Source organism: Manis pentadactyla, chromosome 5 (assembly GCF_030020395.1).
Source record: "Manis pentadactyla isolate mManPen7 chromosome 5, mManPen7.hap1, whole genome shotgun sequence".
Taxonomy (NCBI): domain Eukaryota; kingdom Metazoa; phylum Chordata; class Mammalia; order Pholidota; family Manidae; genus Manis; species Manis pentadactyla.
Window position 1 is genome coordinate 126,132,438 of NC_080023.1, and position 19,316 is coordinate 126,151,753.

Sequence of the window (19,316 nt, forward strand, 5' to 3'; positions counted from 1 at the left end):
TCCTGGCTTGGGTGACGAGGAATGATAGTTCTTCTGGTGATCCATAGGAGATGGAGCTTTCGAGTGAGTTCAGAATGTCTATGGGAAAACAATTTCAGAGCTTAGAATTGTGTTCTGGGCTGGAGATATAAATGTGGAACTCAAAAACATTTAGGTAGAATTCCAAATCATGGAAGCCAATGCGTTCACCCAGGGAGAGTTCACTATATTTGGCAAATAGAAAATAGCCAGTTATCTGAGAAAGAGGAGTTCTACTGGAATGATAGAGTAAATGAAAGATTGCTAGAGGTCAAAGAGTAAATCGTTTGTGAAGAAGTAGAAACAGTGAGAGTAATCTACTCTTCTGAGAAATGGTATTTGTAAAGGGGAAGGAAGTGATTCAACACTATCTGGAAGTCACAGGAGCTGTTAAAATTTTCTTCAGCTAACCATCTCCCTTCTGATGCCTTCTAAAATTGATCTTTCTAAAAACATAGCTCTGAAAATCTCACATCCCAGAAAAGACCTTGCCAGAGAGGGTTGGCCACACTCAGACTCCCCAGAAACCCTCTTGAAACATCACTTCTTAGGAAATATTCCATGTTATAGTCTTTCCTACATTTCAGGGTGTTAGGATCCTGCTCATTTAGAAAAGTTAATTTGCATGGATGGATGCTAGTGGTGAAATGTTACTCCTAGTGGTTACTTTTGTGTTGAAACAAGACTCTTGGGAATTCATGTTTTATTCTAAAGCAACATTTCATAAAGTGTGCTTTATGAAACCCAGTAGTTGGATTCAATGAGTATTACATAAAATACACTAAAGAATAAAAAGTTTCATGGTCCACTAATTTTAGGAAATTCAAGGTTAAACACAGTTAAACAGGTCTCTTTACAGCAGGATTTTCAGACTAATATTCTAACGTGCATCATAAAACTACAGGAGAGATAAAATTCAGCATCTTCAAAATTACCAGATTGCAGGACTTTTTAAAGGTGCCATCACATGTGTCTGAAATTTAGGAAGATGTCTTCCTATAGGAAAAGTGTTAATAGAGGTTATTTGTGGCAATATAATAGATTGATTACAGGTCAAAATCAGCACCATTTTAATTATATGAGGTACCATCTCATTGAGCAGCCACTTTTTTTTTCTGCTCACTCTGCCTTCAGCTCTCTCCTCACACAGACATTAATTCAGGCACAATCACTTTTAATGGGAATGGATCCTTGCTTTGAAAATTTGCTTTCCCTTTTGATCAACAAAATGCTACAGATTCCATAATAAAAACTGAGATTGGGGCTTGTGGTGTTTCTTACTCCATAGCTCTATGTGACTGACCACAAATGAGATAAAGCTGATGAATAAACTTGCTGATCACTAATACTGTTGCCCTGCTTCTATCTGCTTTTTCTTTTCTTTTATAGCTTGCCAGCTCAGTTGTTACAAGGAATATCAATAAACAAGCTTTCAAGGAAGCTTATACCAAGGCAGAATAAAGTCCCCTTTGCCCTGAAGTTGTTATTTTTCTTTTTAAGGGACTAATATCCATTCCACAGTCAGAGTTCACTTTCAAGTCAATAGAAGCCCTGTGTGCTTATGAGGATTCTCTGCTGGGAGAAAAGGGCTCCTGAGTATTTTCAGAGGGGTATCTTTGTTACTAGGATAACTTCTGAGAATTGGGTTGTTCTGAAAGGCAGGCCTAAAGACAGGGAACTAACAAAGCCAGGAAAATAAACCATCTGCCACATGCCCAGGAGCTGGGAAAGACTGCGGGCAAAGCCACAGAAGGCAGCCTTTTCATGGGAATGTGGATGAAACATGACTCTGCTAACTTAGGCTGAGATTCTTGTCCCTGTTCTCTCCTAGAGCTCATAGCTAGGAAAATAGAAATGAGATCCTACAGAGATCTGCTCTGGGTCAAAAGATATTTGCCATTATCTGCTTATATTTAAAAGAGTTAGATGGACCACATGTGTGAGATGCAAATCAGAGCAACACCATTCAAAAGAACATAGTGAAATGATAGCAATGTTCTGATTTTACAGTGTCCAACATGTTAGCCAGTAGTTACATATAAATGGTGAACACTTGAAATGTGGCTAGCATAGATAAAGAACCAAATTGCCGATTTTATTTCATTTTATTTAATTCAAATTTATATAATCACATGTGCTTACTGACCACCATACTGAATAGTATAGCACTAGAGAATGGGAGTTTAATTCATCAGACCAAGATTCCCACCTTTTTACTAAGGGCATAGAGGTGCGGGTATCCCACCTCACTTTCCCCAACCATTTCCTTTGAAGCAAAGCTACATCACAAAGCCAGTAGGGGGAAAGAACAGAGTTAATAAAAAATGTCCATATCTACTTGGTGAATCAAAGTAGTTTAAATAAAGGCATGGGTCAAAGTGGAATGGTAGTCACTGGGTGGGAGAAGGGTCTGATATGTGTTTTAATAAAAAAAAGTGTGTCCTCAAGAAGATATCTGCACCCCTATATTCATTGCAACATTATTTACAATAGCTAAAACATGGAAATAACCTAAGTGTCCACAGATGGATAAATGGATAAAGAAATGTGTATAAAGAAATACACACACTCATATACACACACACACACAGTGAAATATTATTCAGCCATAAAAAGGAATGAAATCTTGATACTTGGGACACCATACACAGACCTTGAGAGCATTATGTTAAGTGAAACTAGTCAGACAGAGAAAGACAAATACCATATGCTCTCACTTATATGTGGGAACTAAAAATAAAAATAAAAATAAAAAACATGAGCTCTTAGATACAGAGAATATAATGTTGTATGTCAATTATACCTCAATTTAAAAAAAAGAAAAGTCAATCGTACAAAGAAGCTACAGGGGAGTGCCAAGGAGGGTCTGTTAGAGCACTGGGGACTAGGTATGTTGCTTTAACCATTTTGCAAAATAATAAACCACTGTTAGATAAAATAGTTTAGGCTTCAAGTAATAGAAACCTTAGTCAAACCAGACCAAAACAAAAAAGAAACTGTTTTTAAGAAATTAGCAACTTTGAAGTTTCAAGTATAGCTAGATCTAGTGTTTCAAATGATACAATTGTATCAGTATAATACTTGCTCATTTCATCCTGTGTGTGTACTTCTTTCTCTTTTTTCAACTGTCTCGTCTTCCCTAAATGGCAGAACAAAAGATTACTGGCAACTCTAGTTAAAAATCCCAACAATTTTTTATCTTCAAGAAACTGTCTTTCTCTTATACATAAGTATCCTGGAAGTACTGTGATTAATTTGTTTACATTGCCTGCCCACCCCTTGTCTAATCACTGGGTCTTGGGAAATGAAGTTAATAGGACAGGAAAGATCACAAGTCCAAACTAGCAGCAAGTTATTTAATCTCATCGCATTTCAGTTTTCTCACATGTGGAACAGAAATTCTGGTAGATTGATTGGCAAAAATGACTTCAATTCTCTCCTTTCCATATCCAACCAATTGCATTGTGATTTTGCATCTCCTTTCATCCAATGGTGGAGTCTATTTTCCTACCTCTTGACTCTAGGATAGCCTTGACATTTGCTTTGGCCAGTAGAATGTGGTAGAAGTGGCTCTGTGTTGGTTCTGAGCCTGGGCCTCAGAAACCCGTAAGCATGTCTGCTCTTCTCTCAGAACCCTGATGCCACTATGAGGACATTCTTAGTTTAGACTGTTGGGGCAAGAGAGATGGAGTAGAGCAAAACCAAGTCAGCCTAGATGTCCCAGCCAGTCATAGACACATAAGAGATCTCAGCCAAGATCACCAAAACCCCTCCACAGCTGACTTTCCAGCTGACACAGGCATAAACCACCAGACAACCTGCAGACTTGTGCCAATGAGTTTTCTTCTTTGGGAGTTTGTCCCACAGTATTATTATGGCAAAAATGAAACAGAGATAACAATAGGCCCTAATTCTTGGTACTGTGTTTAGAACAGTACATGGCATCATATAAGTAGTCAGTAAGTATTTGCTATTATTATCATCCATAAATTGCTAGCACCACACAGAATGTGAGTGGGGTAGCTTCCTAAAGAAAAGAAGTTTTCCAATTAAACTACAAAAACAAATAAAATGAAAAATGAGATTCTGCCACAAGTTTGATGAAATCTAATGGATCACACTGAGCTATTATATTTTTAGCAATTTTAATAAATTCTTAAGAAAAAGTAAGCATATTCTTATAATCACAAACAAGCCATTTATTGTCAATGCAGTAAAGTAGATGATTTCCAAAGCCCTTCACATAACCTGTTTAAGCAGCTAATATCTGATTTATGCCCAGCTATCATGTTACCAGTTACATCAGCTATCAAACTTTTTCCTTGCAAGACAGACAGTAACACTTTAATTACATGATTAATTGCTGTTGTTGATGATATTTATATCAGGCCAAAAATTGGGACAAGGGTAATTTTATCTGCCTTAATTTTTTTCAGACATAATTTTATGTCTGATACTACTTTCAATAGTGGACTTTTGAAACTGTGGAAGCAGTATGGAGGTTCCTCAAAATGCTCAAAATAGACTTATCATTTGACCCAGGAATTCCACTTCTAGGAATTTACCCCAAGAATGCAGCACTCCAGTTTGAAAAAGACAGATGCACCCCTATGTTTATCACAGCACTATTTACAATAGCCAAGAATTGGTAGCAACCTAAGTGTCCATCAGTAGATGAATGGATAAAGAAGATGTGGTACATATACACAATGGAATATTATTCAGCCATAAGAAGAAAACAAATCCTACCATTTGCAACAACATGGATGGAGCTAGAGGGTATTATGCTCATTGAAATAAGCCAAGCAGAGAAAGACAAATACCAAATGATTTCACTCATCTGTGGAGTATAAGAACAAAGAAAAACAGAAGGAACAAAATAGCAGCAGACTCACAGAACCCAAGAAGGGACTAACACTTACCAAAGGGAAAGAGACTAGGGAGAATGGGAGGGTAGGGAGGGATAAGGGTGAGGAAGAAGAAAAGGGGTATTACAATTAGCATGTATAATGTGGGGGGTGGGGTAAAGGGGAGGGCTGTATAAGACAGAGAAGACAAGTAGTGATTCTACAACATTTTGCTATGCTGATGGACAGTGACTGTAACAGGGTTTGTGGGGGGGGACTTGGTATAGGGGAGAGCCTAGTAAACATAATATTCTTCATGTAATTGTAGATTAATGATAACAAAAAAAGGGGGGATTACTCCCTGATAAGATATAATTAACTGCAAATCAATTATTAATGCATGCTTTACATGACCTTAATTTTGATATTTTAAAGGGTGTCGGATGATCAGCTATGGAAGTACATTTTTCTGATAATATTTCTTTCTCTTAAAAAAAAAAGGAGTTCCTGTGTGGCAGTGTCCAATAGGTTCTTCACAATGGTATAAAGGTCATATCAAAGTGTGGGCAAAGGGTTTGTTTGTGTTTATACAGAGGATCAAAGCCTAATTTGGCTACCCAGAAAATGAATTAAGATACAATACGAAGAAGAACTTCCAACATCAACATCCTCTGGAAGAGTCATTCCAGAAGATAATCATCAAAAAACTTCAACAAATATACTGGCGCTGTTGCATTTGTAGCTGCATTCATCCCGCTGGTTCCTGGACTTGCCATTGGAATGCAGAAGGAGATACATAAGCTGACCTGTGCATACAGTAAAACAACTTATTTGACTGGATCTATATTGTCGGAACTCAACCAAGAATTAGGAGAAGTGCAAGTTGCAGTGCTCCAAAATTGTGCGACTATAGACTACCTACTGTTAAAAGAACATATGGGATGTGAACAGTTCCCAGGAATGTGTTGTTTTAGTTTGTCTGATTTTTCTCAAACTATTCAAATTCAGTTAGAAAATATCCATCATATTATTGATAAGTTTTCACAAATGCCTAGGGTACCTAACTGGTTTTCTTGGTTTCACTGGATGTGGCTGGTAATCGTAGGTCTGCTTTTGTTATGTATCTGTATTCCTATTCTGTTAATATGTGTACTCAATTTAATTAGTAGTTTGTTAAAACCTATACCTGCTTATGTTACTCTACAAGAAGTTATGTCAAAGAAATAATCAATCTTCCCATGTTTTCTTCCATCTGCTACTTCTATAGCTTTTCTTCTTTCTTCCTAATTACAGCCCTTTAGTAGAATTCAGGCCTCATATCGAAAATTACGGAGTATCATAATTCTTCCAAGTGGTAAAGATACCACAAGACAAATGCTGAGCATAGAAGCCACAGGGCATAAATCTGCAAAGAAGTAAAAAGCTAACCTTTTCAAAGAATATTGCTTCTCTCTCACTTACCAACTTTACATTTCCCTGTATGGCTCTGGAAGACTGCTGGTTAGCCAGAGACGGGTAAGATTCCTCAAGGGAGGAACAACCTAAGACAGGCACAGTCTCAGGGGGGCCATCAGGTGAGAAATTGGGGATCGAGGTGAGGCTTAGAACCTCACCCCCCTGTTTTGAGAGAAATCTTCTGCATCCGTGAATGTTTTGTTGCCTTTGTCTAGCTTGGCACAGACCTAATCATCTACATTTGCCCTCTTACAGCACTAAATTATGTTTTCTACCTTTATCTTGCATCTACCTACCACTTAAGCATTTCAGGGAGAAATGTGAGATTCACATATAAATCAAGTATAAAAATCAAATGAATAATCATATCTGACTTGATTGTTTATGGTTCATGATGCGTGATCAAAACTGAAAGTTTCTGTGATATGACTGTCCTTGCACTGTTCACCATGTAAGAACTTATTCACTATGTAAGAACTTGTTCACCATGTAAGAACTTGTTTGTTATGCTTCAGAAGATTGGAGACTGTTGAGAATTAGGCTTGGGGTTGATTAATGATTGTTCATGGAGTCCCCTATACAGAATTTTATTGTTGTTAACAACCATTTGATCAATAAATATGAGAGATGCCCTCTCAAAAAAGAAAAGATAAACACATTGCCTTCAAGAAAACATTATTCTACCTTGCCTTTACAAACACTGAGGGAACACGTAAGTAACTGAGCCTCACCTCCCTCGTGTGTGTTTATTATGTGCACTGGGGGGAGGGGTGTTCTTTCATGGCTGCTGTTTGCTGTGTTCTCTCACTCTCAGATAAGTCACTCAACTACTTACACAGCTTCGGTCAAATTCTGTGACAGTTTTCAAACTGCACCTGCGATTGTAACTTCTCTTTGACCCCAACTCTCTATTTCCACTTCCATTTGACTTGCGCATTCAGATATCTTTCTGTCCCCTTCCTCACTAGGTCATGATGGAATCACTGCCTCCCGGCCCATCACCCACCAAACACAGTTCTGTTGTTAAGTGATAACTCAATGTAAATAAAGCTCCTAGGTCTGTTCCTCACAGACAACAAAAGCAGGATATTTGGTAATTATCCCCGATCTTGTGATCACTCTTATTTCCTACTTTTGTCTTCACAGCCCTCAGTATGGCTATGGCAAGTATTATTATCCTGTTCTATTGATGAGAAAATAATATACCAAGAGGGTATGATGTATAGATCATCAGATAAAAAAATTATGGGTGGCAGGTATAAGATAAATAACTGTATGAAAGATGATGAGTTTGATATTAAATTTTATGGAAGTGAATTTTAAGACTAACTTGACAGAATTAATAGTAGTTAATATATAGTAAGAACTTACTAAGTGCCAGTAACTCAGTAACTACTGTAAGTTAACATTAATTTCATAAGTAAGTAAAGCATTAACTCAATTATTTAAGTATTTTTCTTTCTTGGTTGTGTAGAAGAAACCAACATGAGACCCATGGGTGAAACAGCTTGTTTTGGGTCAGGTGGCAATGACCTCATAAAGTCACCAAGCTGGGATTTGAGTATAGACCATATGGCTCCCAAGAGGTGTCCCTGCTCCCTACTACATTCTGCTGTCTCTGAAATGAAGAACAAGAAGTTGGGAGAGGGAAGAAAAAAGTAATGGTAAATGCAAAGTCATCGAGGCAGAAATAACTAAATCATACACAGGAGGAATCAACCCCCAGCAGCAGCATCTGAGTTGAGGAATCAGGGGGCAATGAAGTTCAGAAGATTTGGGATACAGCCACCAAAAGGTGGTCTTTGAATGTCAGGTCAAAGTGTTTGAATTTCTGGAAAAGCCCAAAGGGAACCTGGCCCTCTCTATACATTAACATAATCCATGTCAATGCACAGGCAAATGATCACGTTGAGGATAAACGCATAGGTGCATATGCAAGTTGGAGTTTTTTCTTAGTGTGGAGCTAGAACAGTTTGTCTAAAATTGGCAGCATCTCTATGCAAAATACTTCTCAAACAGCTGTGTCATTTAACTATTTGTAAATGATGAAGAGAGTGACAGACTGAAGACAGATGTTTCAGTCACATTTCAGCCCTGACCCCTTCTAGGAGGCTAAGTACTGAAAGCACAGGGTAGACTGTTATTGATCAACCAAGCTGCGTGCTTCCACACCAGTGTTAAGAGTGACTTAACTGAACATCTGGCCAATAATGTGCCTCCCATTTATTACCAGCACTTGTTCATTGCACCTGCTCCATGAGGAAATTACATGGGTCAGGTAACTGCAGCATGATTTCAAATGTTTGGCTCATTACCTACATACATAATTAAAGAATAGTAAGTACAGTCTTGGGGAATATCTTGATAAGTCCCTTTTACTGGTAGTTCTAAAATAGAAATGCAAAAATAATAAGACTCTTAATGATAATCTTATGAAAATTTAACCAATTCAACTTCTCAAATATAACAACAGTATGAAAGGCATGATTTCTTTAGCCTGGTTGAGTTAGCTTCTACCTCTCTGAACCAACTAAAACAATTTTTTTTAATCTTAAAGTGAAAAGGATGTAGAATTTACATTAATATTTTCCTTGGTAGAACTGGTTCCAAGAAAGGAAATGTTTTCATAATTCTCTTTTGTAGCTTTTTCTAAGACATTTTTTAAATGTATTGAAAGCAGAGTTTTCCCAAGGGAGATAAATGGGAGCAACTCCGTCTTTTTCATAATCATTTAAAAATCTGCTTATTACTTGGTCAACTCACAGTCAATCACCTAAGACTGAGTTCTAACTGATAACCCAAATCTAACAGATTAGCCTGAATCTTCCTGCTTATGTGAATCTGATTTGACCAGATATTAACTGCATTATTTGAGTATTACTAGCATCTATTGAACATTGGCCACTACTATAACTTTCTTATTAATTTATGAAACAATTGAGATACTTTTATCTGCTGTTTTAGGTAATTAGGACTACACAATTATATGTTTTATAATTCATGGAAAATATTTATTTCATATTTCTAGATTGTTTTCTTTTTCAACTGGTGAGCAAACACTTTTTTTGTTCATAATACTCTTTGGCATCTATCAAAATGTTGTGAGTATCTTATGACAACAGAGCACAGATGCAGGAAAATTTACACATTACTAAGTAAACAGCACACGGATGTGGATGCTGAAAAATTTATACCACAATCTTCTGATGGGCTGTAGCACAAAAATGCTTCTACAAAAACAGAACCAAACAAGCCCAAAGCACAAATGCTCATGCAATCATGGCATAAGTGAACCATAAAGCATTGAAACAGAAGTCTAGGGCTCTGGCGTCAGGTACAATTTATGACAAATTACTAAGTCAAGCACATAGTTCTTTGTCTCATCTCATGGCGTAGAGGGAATACTGGAAGTAAAAGTCACTTTTTACATGTGAACGGAAACCAGTTTAAAAAATATTTCCAAAATGTTTTATGATGTTTGTAATCCTTCTCATAACTCAAAAAATAATTCATAAACTTTTAAAATCATTAATTACTACTCTTAGATAAGATATTCCCATAAGGTACCAACTTTTTTATTGTTACAAATTAAGGCCACAGGAACCCTAGGAGGTTACTGCTGACATCTAGTGGCATAATTTTCAAAATGTCAAATATATCTAGAGAGAAAGGAACAAACATGCATATAGACACACTTTTGAAGTCCAGTGGACACTCTATAAATTATTTCCCTCTGACCACACTACTCCAACCCCATTCATTTGCTTCCCTTTCCTAAGTAATACTAGTCCTGCAAAACTGAATTAATGAAAACTAACACATCTGCTAAAGCCTTAAAGGAAGTAATTCCCTCAAAGTCCTTAGTCCTCATTGGGAACTGGCAATTCCCTGGGAGCCCCAATTTCCAAAGGACCTGCCCCAATGCCAATAGTCCTAATTTCTTCTCAACTTCCCAAACACCCAGGGCTCTTCTCAAACCTCCATGTCTAACATTTGGATACTTTAGGCTCCTAGTTTAGCAGGGCTCTGCTGTGGAGCTGGAAATATGTTACTTCAGACTGCATCTCCACAAACATGTGTGCACATTAAAATTGGCAAAAAATTCCTAGGCATGACATTCAACAATTACTGAAAACTTAAAAAGTGTTTTCAAGGACTGCTTGAATGGCTTCTAGCTATTCACATGAATGATGGTGTATAGAAGAACATAGAAGAAATTGAACTTGATATGAAGAATGATAAGGAGCACAGAGATAGGTTCTAAAAGCATAAAAAAGGATCTTTTGTAGCCTCTAAATGTATGTGTGTGTGTGTATGTGTAGAACAGGAAAGAGACTCTCGAGTTCTGCATGTACCTCCACTCCAGCCAGAGCACTTGTGACTATAGTAAATTAACACTGAATTGATGAAGGAATGAATAAATGAATGAGGTGGCAAATAACAATATAACCCTTTTTTCTAGTGATTCTGATGTAAGACATGCAATAGATAGGGTCCTCAGAGGCGGGGTTTTCTCTTTAGCAACAGGAGCCTTTGCTGAGTAGCTCAGGTTGGCTATTTTTCTTCAACAAAGTATGCAGAGCAGTGCAAAACCAATCAATCAGTGATAAAATTACGCAGTCTCCCTTTGGTGAAGATTGTGTTTCAATAGTTGAAAATAATTTGTTTTACAAATTAGTATATTTGAAATTTATATTTTATTCTCATTGAAAAGATGTGATAGAGAGTAGGTTCTCAAGTAAATCAGCTAAATTAGAACTCTCATGATACAAAAGAGCCTTTAAATATTCCTTCAGTGGAAATCCTAGAGATAGATGCATGGAGCTCATTCATTCAAGATTGGTGTACTTCTCTCACAAGTGGGAGTCAAAGTGGATGATGGAAGAATCTTCTTTACAATCATATTGAAGGAAAAAGAATCCCATATCTCTGTACCTTTGGATATAATAATTATTTATATGTACATATGTACACACACTCACATGTTAGAACAGCTATGTGGCAACATAAGCAAATCAGTTATGGAGAGGCAGCTACTGCATCTCGGCGACTTTACCAAGTGAATATGGGTTGAGGGAGAGAAATAATTGTAGTATGATGAGACACTCAGAAGGCTTCTTAAAGAGTTTGAAGATTATGTCGGCTTTGGAATGCGGGAGAAAGAAGACTGAGCATTCAGAGTGGAGTTTTCAATATAATGAAAGAAAAGAATATTTAGGGTATGGAGTGAAGAGAGAAATAAGGTAAGAAACATAGGTGGGAACTGATAGAAGAACTTGAATATTAGCAGGAATCAGTTCTTGAAAACACTATAATTTACAGTCTTAGAGGTCTTTAATAACACTTTTAAAAGTTGGTGTTTGCCACAGAATCTAATACTCAGAAAACTGAAGTATACCACAAACTTCTGCAAATGACAAAAATCATTAAAACAAAAAAGGGCAAATTCTTTAAAATTATCATAATAGCACTTTCCATGTAAATCCGCTTTAAGAATTACTTTTTAATCAGTTCTCTACTAAAATGCTCAACAACTTACTCTCTGACTTGCAGTACTCTTGAGGAACATGCTTTGCCTGATGTCATAGCTACATTTCTGTAAAGCATTCCATATACCACACAAGGAACCTAAATCAGAAAATGTGACAAAAATGACACCTTTTATCTAGTGCTTAAGAAGTATTTTTAACTCTCATTTAAATAAATTGGTCATTAACTTATTGATCAACCTGGAAGTTTTGATGATTAACTTTCCATTGTTACCTTATACTCAGCATAGAAGTAATATAAAATAAAATTTTTAGGAAGCTCCTAACAGATCAGATATTTTTATCCTGTTACTCTCAACATATACTACAGCTACATTTCTACAGCCAGTAATAAATAATAAATCACAATGAAACAAATCTCTAAAATATATATCTGTAACTTATTTCTTAGTGCTATTGAACATAAGTAACACTATACACTAGCCCTTATTTTCTATTCTTAAAATTGTGTTTATGCTAAGCCTTGATTTCAACTTAGCATACATCAAAAAGCTTCTGAATCCTCAATATTCCATTTCAATTTCCTACAGAAAAAGTTAAATATATGTGAGAATAAAACTTAATATTCCTACATAATAAAAAAAATTACAGACAGGAAATTTTCTTAATGAAAATTCAGTCTATTTCCAGGACATATAAACCTAAGTAAAAATGGAACAGAATAACAGTCTCTATTTTTGTACATAATCTAACTAGGTATATAGAAGGATCTTTTGACCTGATTAAAGTTACCTCTTTCCATGGATGACAAAATTAAGAATATTGTGACTAATAGACATAAGTAATTTCACATAATAAAACACTACATGGACAGTTATTCAAATACCCCTTTTAAAAGAGTCAAATGTAGAACTTTCAGGTATTTGCACACATAAAAATGCATGTTAATCCAACAGACTGCTCTCTGAGATCCATTTCCAGAGTTACTCCTACACAAAATAAACAGGTTATCATCAAACTGAGAAAAGCTGAATGGTCCCATTCATCTAAAAATAGCATCATCACTAGTATATCTTAAACTTTACTATTTAAACATCAAATTTAAATGTACATATTCCACCTGAGATAATAGAGTCAACATCAATACATTGCATTCTTTGCCTTATTAACAGGAATGCTTATAAGATTGCAAACACCCTTATTTCAATGAACTCAAAGGACCAGCATAGAGAAATGATGATGTGGACACCATTCGTCCCACCCAAGTTACTCCTTCACACTCGCTCCTTACCTCCACAACAAAGGCACATGTGCCAGAGCATAAGCTCTTTGGGAGTTTATTAGACCAAAGCACTTGGACTCTGACAATATACAAAACTGTTGCTTTGTTCTCATGTTGTGAAGAAGCAAATTTTGTTACTCCAGATACACAGTGCTAGAAATTCATTAACTGTGTTACTGGAAATTTTCCTCCTTCTGTCCTAACTCTTCCTTTCCTGCATTTGGTTCAAAGTAAGTTTATCTGCCTCTTACACTAATAAAATAAAAGCCTAATAAAATTGAATATATTAGCATACCCATACTTCCAAAAAAAAGAAAAATCTCGCATGAATGTATACTAGATAATCTATGCTTCCTTCATCCTTTATTTTTATTCTGATAGTCATGGGTCCTACTGGTTTCATCTCATTTAGTATGTTTCCTTCTCCCTGCTGTGTCATCCTTAGTTGATTCCCCCTCATCAAGTACTTTTCTACCACTTATCTCCTTAGTTCTATATTGCAGAGCTCAGCTTTAACCTCTTCCACATATTGTCTAGGTATTATTTCTCATTATAATATCTCTCTTTGAAGAGTCCTATAGGTTAATAGTTCTATGAAAAAGGCAACCCTTAATAGATTTAAAATATTTTAAATTATTTAAATACATTTTAAAACATTTTAAATATTTTATACTAATAAAATTATTTTATAGTTTGAAATAACATTTTAGCATAGATAAAACTTGAATAGAGTGCCTACAATTCAAAATCCCCTTTAGGGGAGAGAGGCTACTTCCTTAAGGGATTTATATCTCCTTCAAAGAATTAACTGAAATCCAGAAATAAGTAGAAACACCTCAATTTGTAATCAAACCTAACAATTTTTATTCAACTGCAAATTGAAATTCAGAAACAAGTTTTTTGGTGATATTCATTAAATTTAAATGCTACCTTTTTTTTCAGCACTCACTTGTTCTAAGGAATTCAACAATGTGTCAGATAAAACCCAATTAGTTCCCATTTGTATGCAGCCTAATATGAATCATAATAAATCTATTATGTTTGTTCATATACATACAGTGACATCATATCTTCATAGGTATGTAAGTAGGTAGTATTGATAGATGAGCCCAGTTTCCACCACAATTCTAAGCTTTCAGAAACTTTTCTATAAAACTCTTGAGATAGCATCTTTATTCATAAAACATACACACATTGTATATCTGCATCTATACTCATGCTTTGTTTACATATATATGTCATAGAATATTTGCATGTCTGTTCATATTCTTAGACCAACATATGTAAATAAATCACATAGCAATTTGAAATTTTAACAACTAAATATACAATCTTTTGAGCATAATCAAGCATGCTATGTATTCAACAACTGTATGATATAATTCAGTCTTTCCAAAAAAAATCTGTGTTTTATGTGAGGGTATCTTCATAAAACTTGAAGTTTTATAGGAATTTGTACTGAGTTTTTTGCATATTCAAAAAATAATATGTAAAGCAATCTGACTAATGCTTAAATAAAAAGAAAAATTTCATCACTGTGCTCTGACAAGTATCTAATTCTCTTATTGTCTGTTACTTGTAAATATGATACACTAACTGGAGTTTTGCCAAACAAAGAGAATACAATATTCTAGTCAAGATCCTTTTCATATTTTAACATAAATGCAAGAGTCGTGTCAGAAAATTAACCATTATCCACAATGTTTTGATAAGCTAATATGTACTTTAAAAGTTACTGTTCACTTGATGAATACGGAGATTATCAAAAGACATTCTCTCTACTTTTCAGATAATGATTTACTTTTTTGATGGGTTATTCAATAGCTAAAACCAGTAATCATAGAATTTAATGCATTAAACAGACTAAAAAAATACTAATTGAAAATAAGCATTACCTTGGACTGATTTTTCATAAGAGAGAGCAGATCTCTTGCCAGGTAACACCATTTCTTTGGGTTCTGTAGGAAAAGAGAAATGAGGTTAATAAAAACAACCTCCCTTTTTACTCTTTAAATACATTAGTAATAAAGGTCAGAGAGGAAAATCATTTAACAAAATATTCAGCTACATTCACCAGCTGCCTTGGGAACCACTTGCTTTAAATGCCAAATAAATTTCCCAAAGGTCCCCTCTCTCCTGCAGCTGAGACTATGGGTGACTGTGGCAGGTACTCTGCCCTGTCTTCTTTGCTTCTATCTTTTTACTCACATGAGAACAAGACTAACATTCCAGGCAAGGAAAAGCATTATTTCAAAAGATAAGATGTAAGCCATGTTGGTACAGAAAATTTACTTGGAATACACCTGACTGAAATGAAATTTGCAATTACTTAAACTCACTTTCTTCCCTCCCCCAGTGACTATGGGTTTTAAAATATTCATGGAAGTTGGGGTGTTTTCCTATTCCATATTTCCACAAAAGTGATAAAACAACATACTGTGGGATCATTCTCTAAATAACTGCAGATTATCCTCCTTATAAGATGCAATTTCAAAGTTTTTCTATGTTACAATGAGGAGAATAGTACTTTATGTAAGACATCTGAGCAACAGCTTTCCAGAAAGCTCTGTCACATAGATAGGAAAGAATTTTAAATTTACCTCATAAGAAAGTTATTTGAAAAAAGGTTAACTCTTAAAAGCAACTTTGATTAATTGACTATAACAATCATTGTAAGAATAGTCATATAACTGCAATCACCACCACATTTTACTACTTGTGTGAACTTGGGCAAGTAAATTAAATTCTGTGAGCCTTCACCTTTTATTTGTAACATCAGAATGATAATTCTTCCTATTCCATAGGGCTGACAGGATAAAGAAATTAGATAAATACATATAAAGGACACAGAACTAATGGATATAAGCTAATACAATTATAAACATCATTATTATTATTACTATCATCCTTTTCCTTTTTACAAATATATCATTACCCCACTAAAAATCACTGTCCTAGTGGGCCACATGGTGGAATGCTTAAAATCATATCATACTGGATATAGGTTTGGGGAGGCGATCAAGAAGGCAGCATAAGTAGGGCAGCAGAAATCTCCTCCCAAAACCATATGTATTTTGAAAATACAGCAAATACAACTATTTCTAAAGAGAGACCAGAAGATACAGTACAACAGCCAGGCTACATCTACATCTGCAAGAACTCGGCATCTCAAGAAAAGGGTAAGATACAGAGCCATGACCTGGCAGGACCTGAGCACTCCTCCCACCAGCGGGAGGAAAAGAATCAGAGTGGGAAGGGAGTGGAAGCACAGGACTGCTAAATAACCAGTCCTAGTAATCTGCACCAGTAGCACAGACACACATTGCATGGTGTACTGGATATTAGAGAAACAGAAAAGTAAAATCTGAGAAGGAGACTGCAAGCAGGTCCCCACAGCTGGTTCCCTTGGGACAAAAGAAAAGTGGGTGCTTTAAAAGTCTTAAAGGGACAAGGGTTTAACAGGTGGACAAAATCATCCCAGCACACTCAACCCAGAAAGCTGGGAATCTTAAGGAACTTCAGACACCCTAATCCCCTGGGTGGCAATGCAGATCCGAGGTCCCTCATGGTGATTAGCATCCTGCATTCATTCTCCCCTGCTGGCACTGCAAGAAAACTGGCTGACCCACCATTGCTTCAGACCAGCTGGGGTGCAGCCCTGCCCACAGCAACCACATAGAGTCTTCTCCCAGTGCGCAGCTAACTGGGCCAGACCCAGATGCTGCTGCCAGCATGCAGCTGTCTGGCACAGACAGAAAAAGCTGGCACAAAGTCCAGAAGGCATGAAGGGGTGCTGCTCTCACAGGAGAATACACACTGTGCACCTGCAACACACGGCAGTGCCCTAAGCCATCCCAAGCCACCTATGGCAGCTCAGTGAACTAACCCAGAGACTGCACTCTGTGTGTGGGTAACTGGCACAGGCAGCAGAGAAGGGAAAGGTGACCAACAAGCAGAAAGGGCCTTTGTTCTCCCAGCTGACACATGCGCCACTTGCCGGAGATCACTTCTATCACCATGAAAAGGCAGAACAGCCCGGTCCAGTCTAAAATCACTCAAACAATGCCAGAGAGAGTGCTTGGAAAGATAGATATAACCAATCTTCTTGAAAATGTATTTAAAATAAAAGTCATAACTATGCTGATGGAGCTGCCGAGAAATATGCAAGACCTAAGGGATGAAGTCCAGAGGGAGATAACAGAAATGAAACAATCGATGGAAGTACATAAGAGCAGATTGGATGAGGTGCAAGAGGCTGTTAATAGAATAGAAATCAGAGAACAGGAATACAGAGAAGCTAGAGCAGAGGAGAGATAAAAGGATCTCTAGGAATGAAAGAATATTAAGAGAACTGTGTGACCAATCCAAACGGAACAATATTGACATAATAGGGGTACCAGAAGAAGAAGAGAGAGACAAAGGGATAGAAAGTGTCTTTGAAGAAATAATTGCTGAAAACTTACCCAAGCTGAGGAAAGAAATAGTCTCTTAGATGATGGAAGCACACAGATCTCCCAACACAAGGGGCCCAAGGAGGAAAACACCAAGACATATAATAATTAAAATGGCAAATATCAAAGACAAGGACAGAGTAATAAAGGCATCCAGAGAGAGAAAAAAGATCACCTACCAAAGAAAACCCATTAGGCTATCATCAGACTTCTCAGCAGAAACGTTACAGGCCAGAAGAGAATGGACTGATACATTTAATGCACTGAAACAGAAGGGTCGTGAACCAAGAATACTGTATCCAGCACAACTATCATTTAAATTTGAGGGAGGGATTCAACAATTTCCAGACAAGCAAAAGTTGAGGGAATTTGCTTCCCACAAACCACCTCTACAGGCTATTTTTTAAAGGGACTGCTCTGGATGGAAGTACTCCTAAGGCTAAATAGATGTCACCACAGAAAATAAAATCACAACAAAGAAAGAAGATCAAATACCAAATACTAACTAAAGGCAAAAAAATAAAATCATCTATCAACAAAAGCAGTCAAGGGAAACAAAAAACAGTAAAGAATAAAACACCTAACTTATAAAGAGTGAAGAAGGAAGAATAAGAAGGGAGATAAATAATGAATTATCAGACTGTGTTTATAACAGCATAATAAGTGAGTTAAATCAGATGGTTAGATAGTAAATAAACCACCCTTGAACTTTTGGTAACCACACATCCAAAGCATGAAATGGCAATAAGTACATATCTATTGATAATCACCCAAAATGTAAATGGAATGGATGCACCAATCCAAAGACACAGAGTAATAGAATGGATAAAAAAGCAAGACCCATCTATATGCAGTTTGCAACAGACTCACCTCAAACCCAAAGACATACACAGACTAAAAGTGAAGGGATGGAAAAAGATATTTCATGCAAACAATAGGGAGAAAAAAGCAGGTGTTGCTGTACGTGAATCAGACAAAATAGACTTCAAAAAAAAAATAACGAGATAAAGAAAGACATTACATAATGATAAAGGGGTCAGTTGAACTAGAGGATATAACCATTATAAATATATATGCACCTAACACATGAGCACCAACATATGTGAAACAAATACTAACAGAATTAAAGGAGGATATAGAATGCAACGCATTGATTTTGGGAGAATTCAACACACCAATCACTCCAAAGGATAGATCAACCAGACAGAAAATAAGTAAGGACATAGAGGCACTGAACAACACACTAGAACAGATGGACCTAACAGAATCTTCAGAACTATATACCCTAAAGCAGCAGTATACACATTCTCCTCAAGTGCATATTGAACATTTTCCAGAGCAGACCACATACTAGGCCACAAAAAGAGCCTCAGTAAATTCAAAACGATTGAAACTCTACCAACCAACTACTCAGATCACAAAGGTATAAAAATAGAAATAAATTGTACACAGAAAAAGAAAGGCTTACAAACACATGGAAGCTTAACAGCAAGCTCCTAAATAATCAATGGATCAATTACCAAATTAAAATGGAGATCAAGCAATATATGGAAACAAATGACAACAACACAAAGCCCCAACTTCTGTGGGATGCAGCGAAAGCAGTCTTAAAAGGAATGTATAGAGCAATCCAGGCCTATTTAAAGGAGTAAGAACAATCCCAAATGAATAGTCTAAAGTCACAATTATCAAAATTGGAAAAAGAAGAACAAATGAGGCCTAAAGTCAGCAGAAGGAGGGACATAGTAAAGATCACAGAATAAATAAATAAAAT

At 36.3% G+C, this 19,316-nt stretch overlaps 1 protein-coding gene across 1 annotated transcript in view; it reads right to left on the reverse strand.

Moving 5' to 3' along the window:
• The window catches only part of INPP4B (inositol polyphosphate-4-phosphatase type II B), a 948,429-nt gene that overhangs the window by 747,377 nt on the left and 181,736 nt on the right, over nucleotides 1-19,316 (reverse strand). Inside the window, exon 4 of the mRNA XM_057502657.1 lies at nucleotides 14,987-15,049. The gene's annotated coding sequence lies outside the window, so the exon portion shown is untranslated. The remainder of the gene's footprint in view (nucleotides 1-14,986; nucleotides 15,050-19,316) is intronic.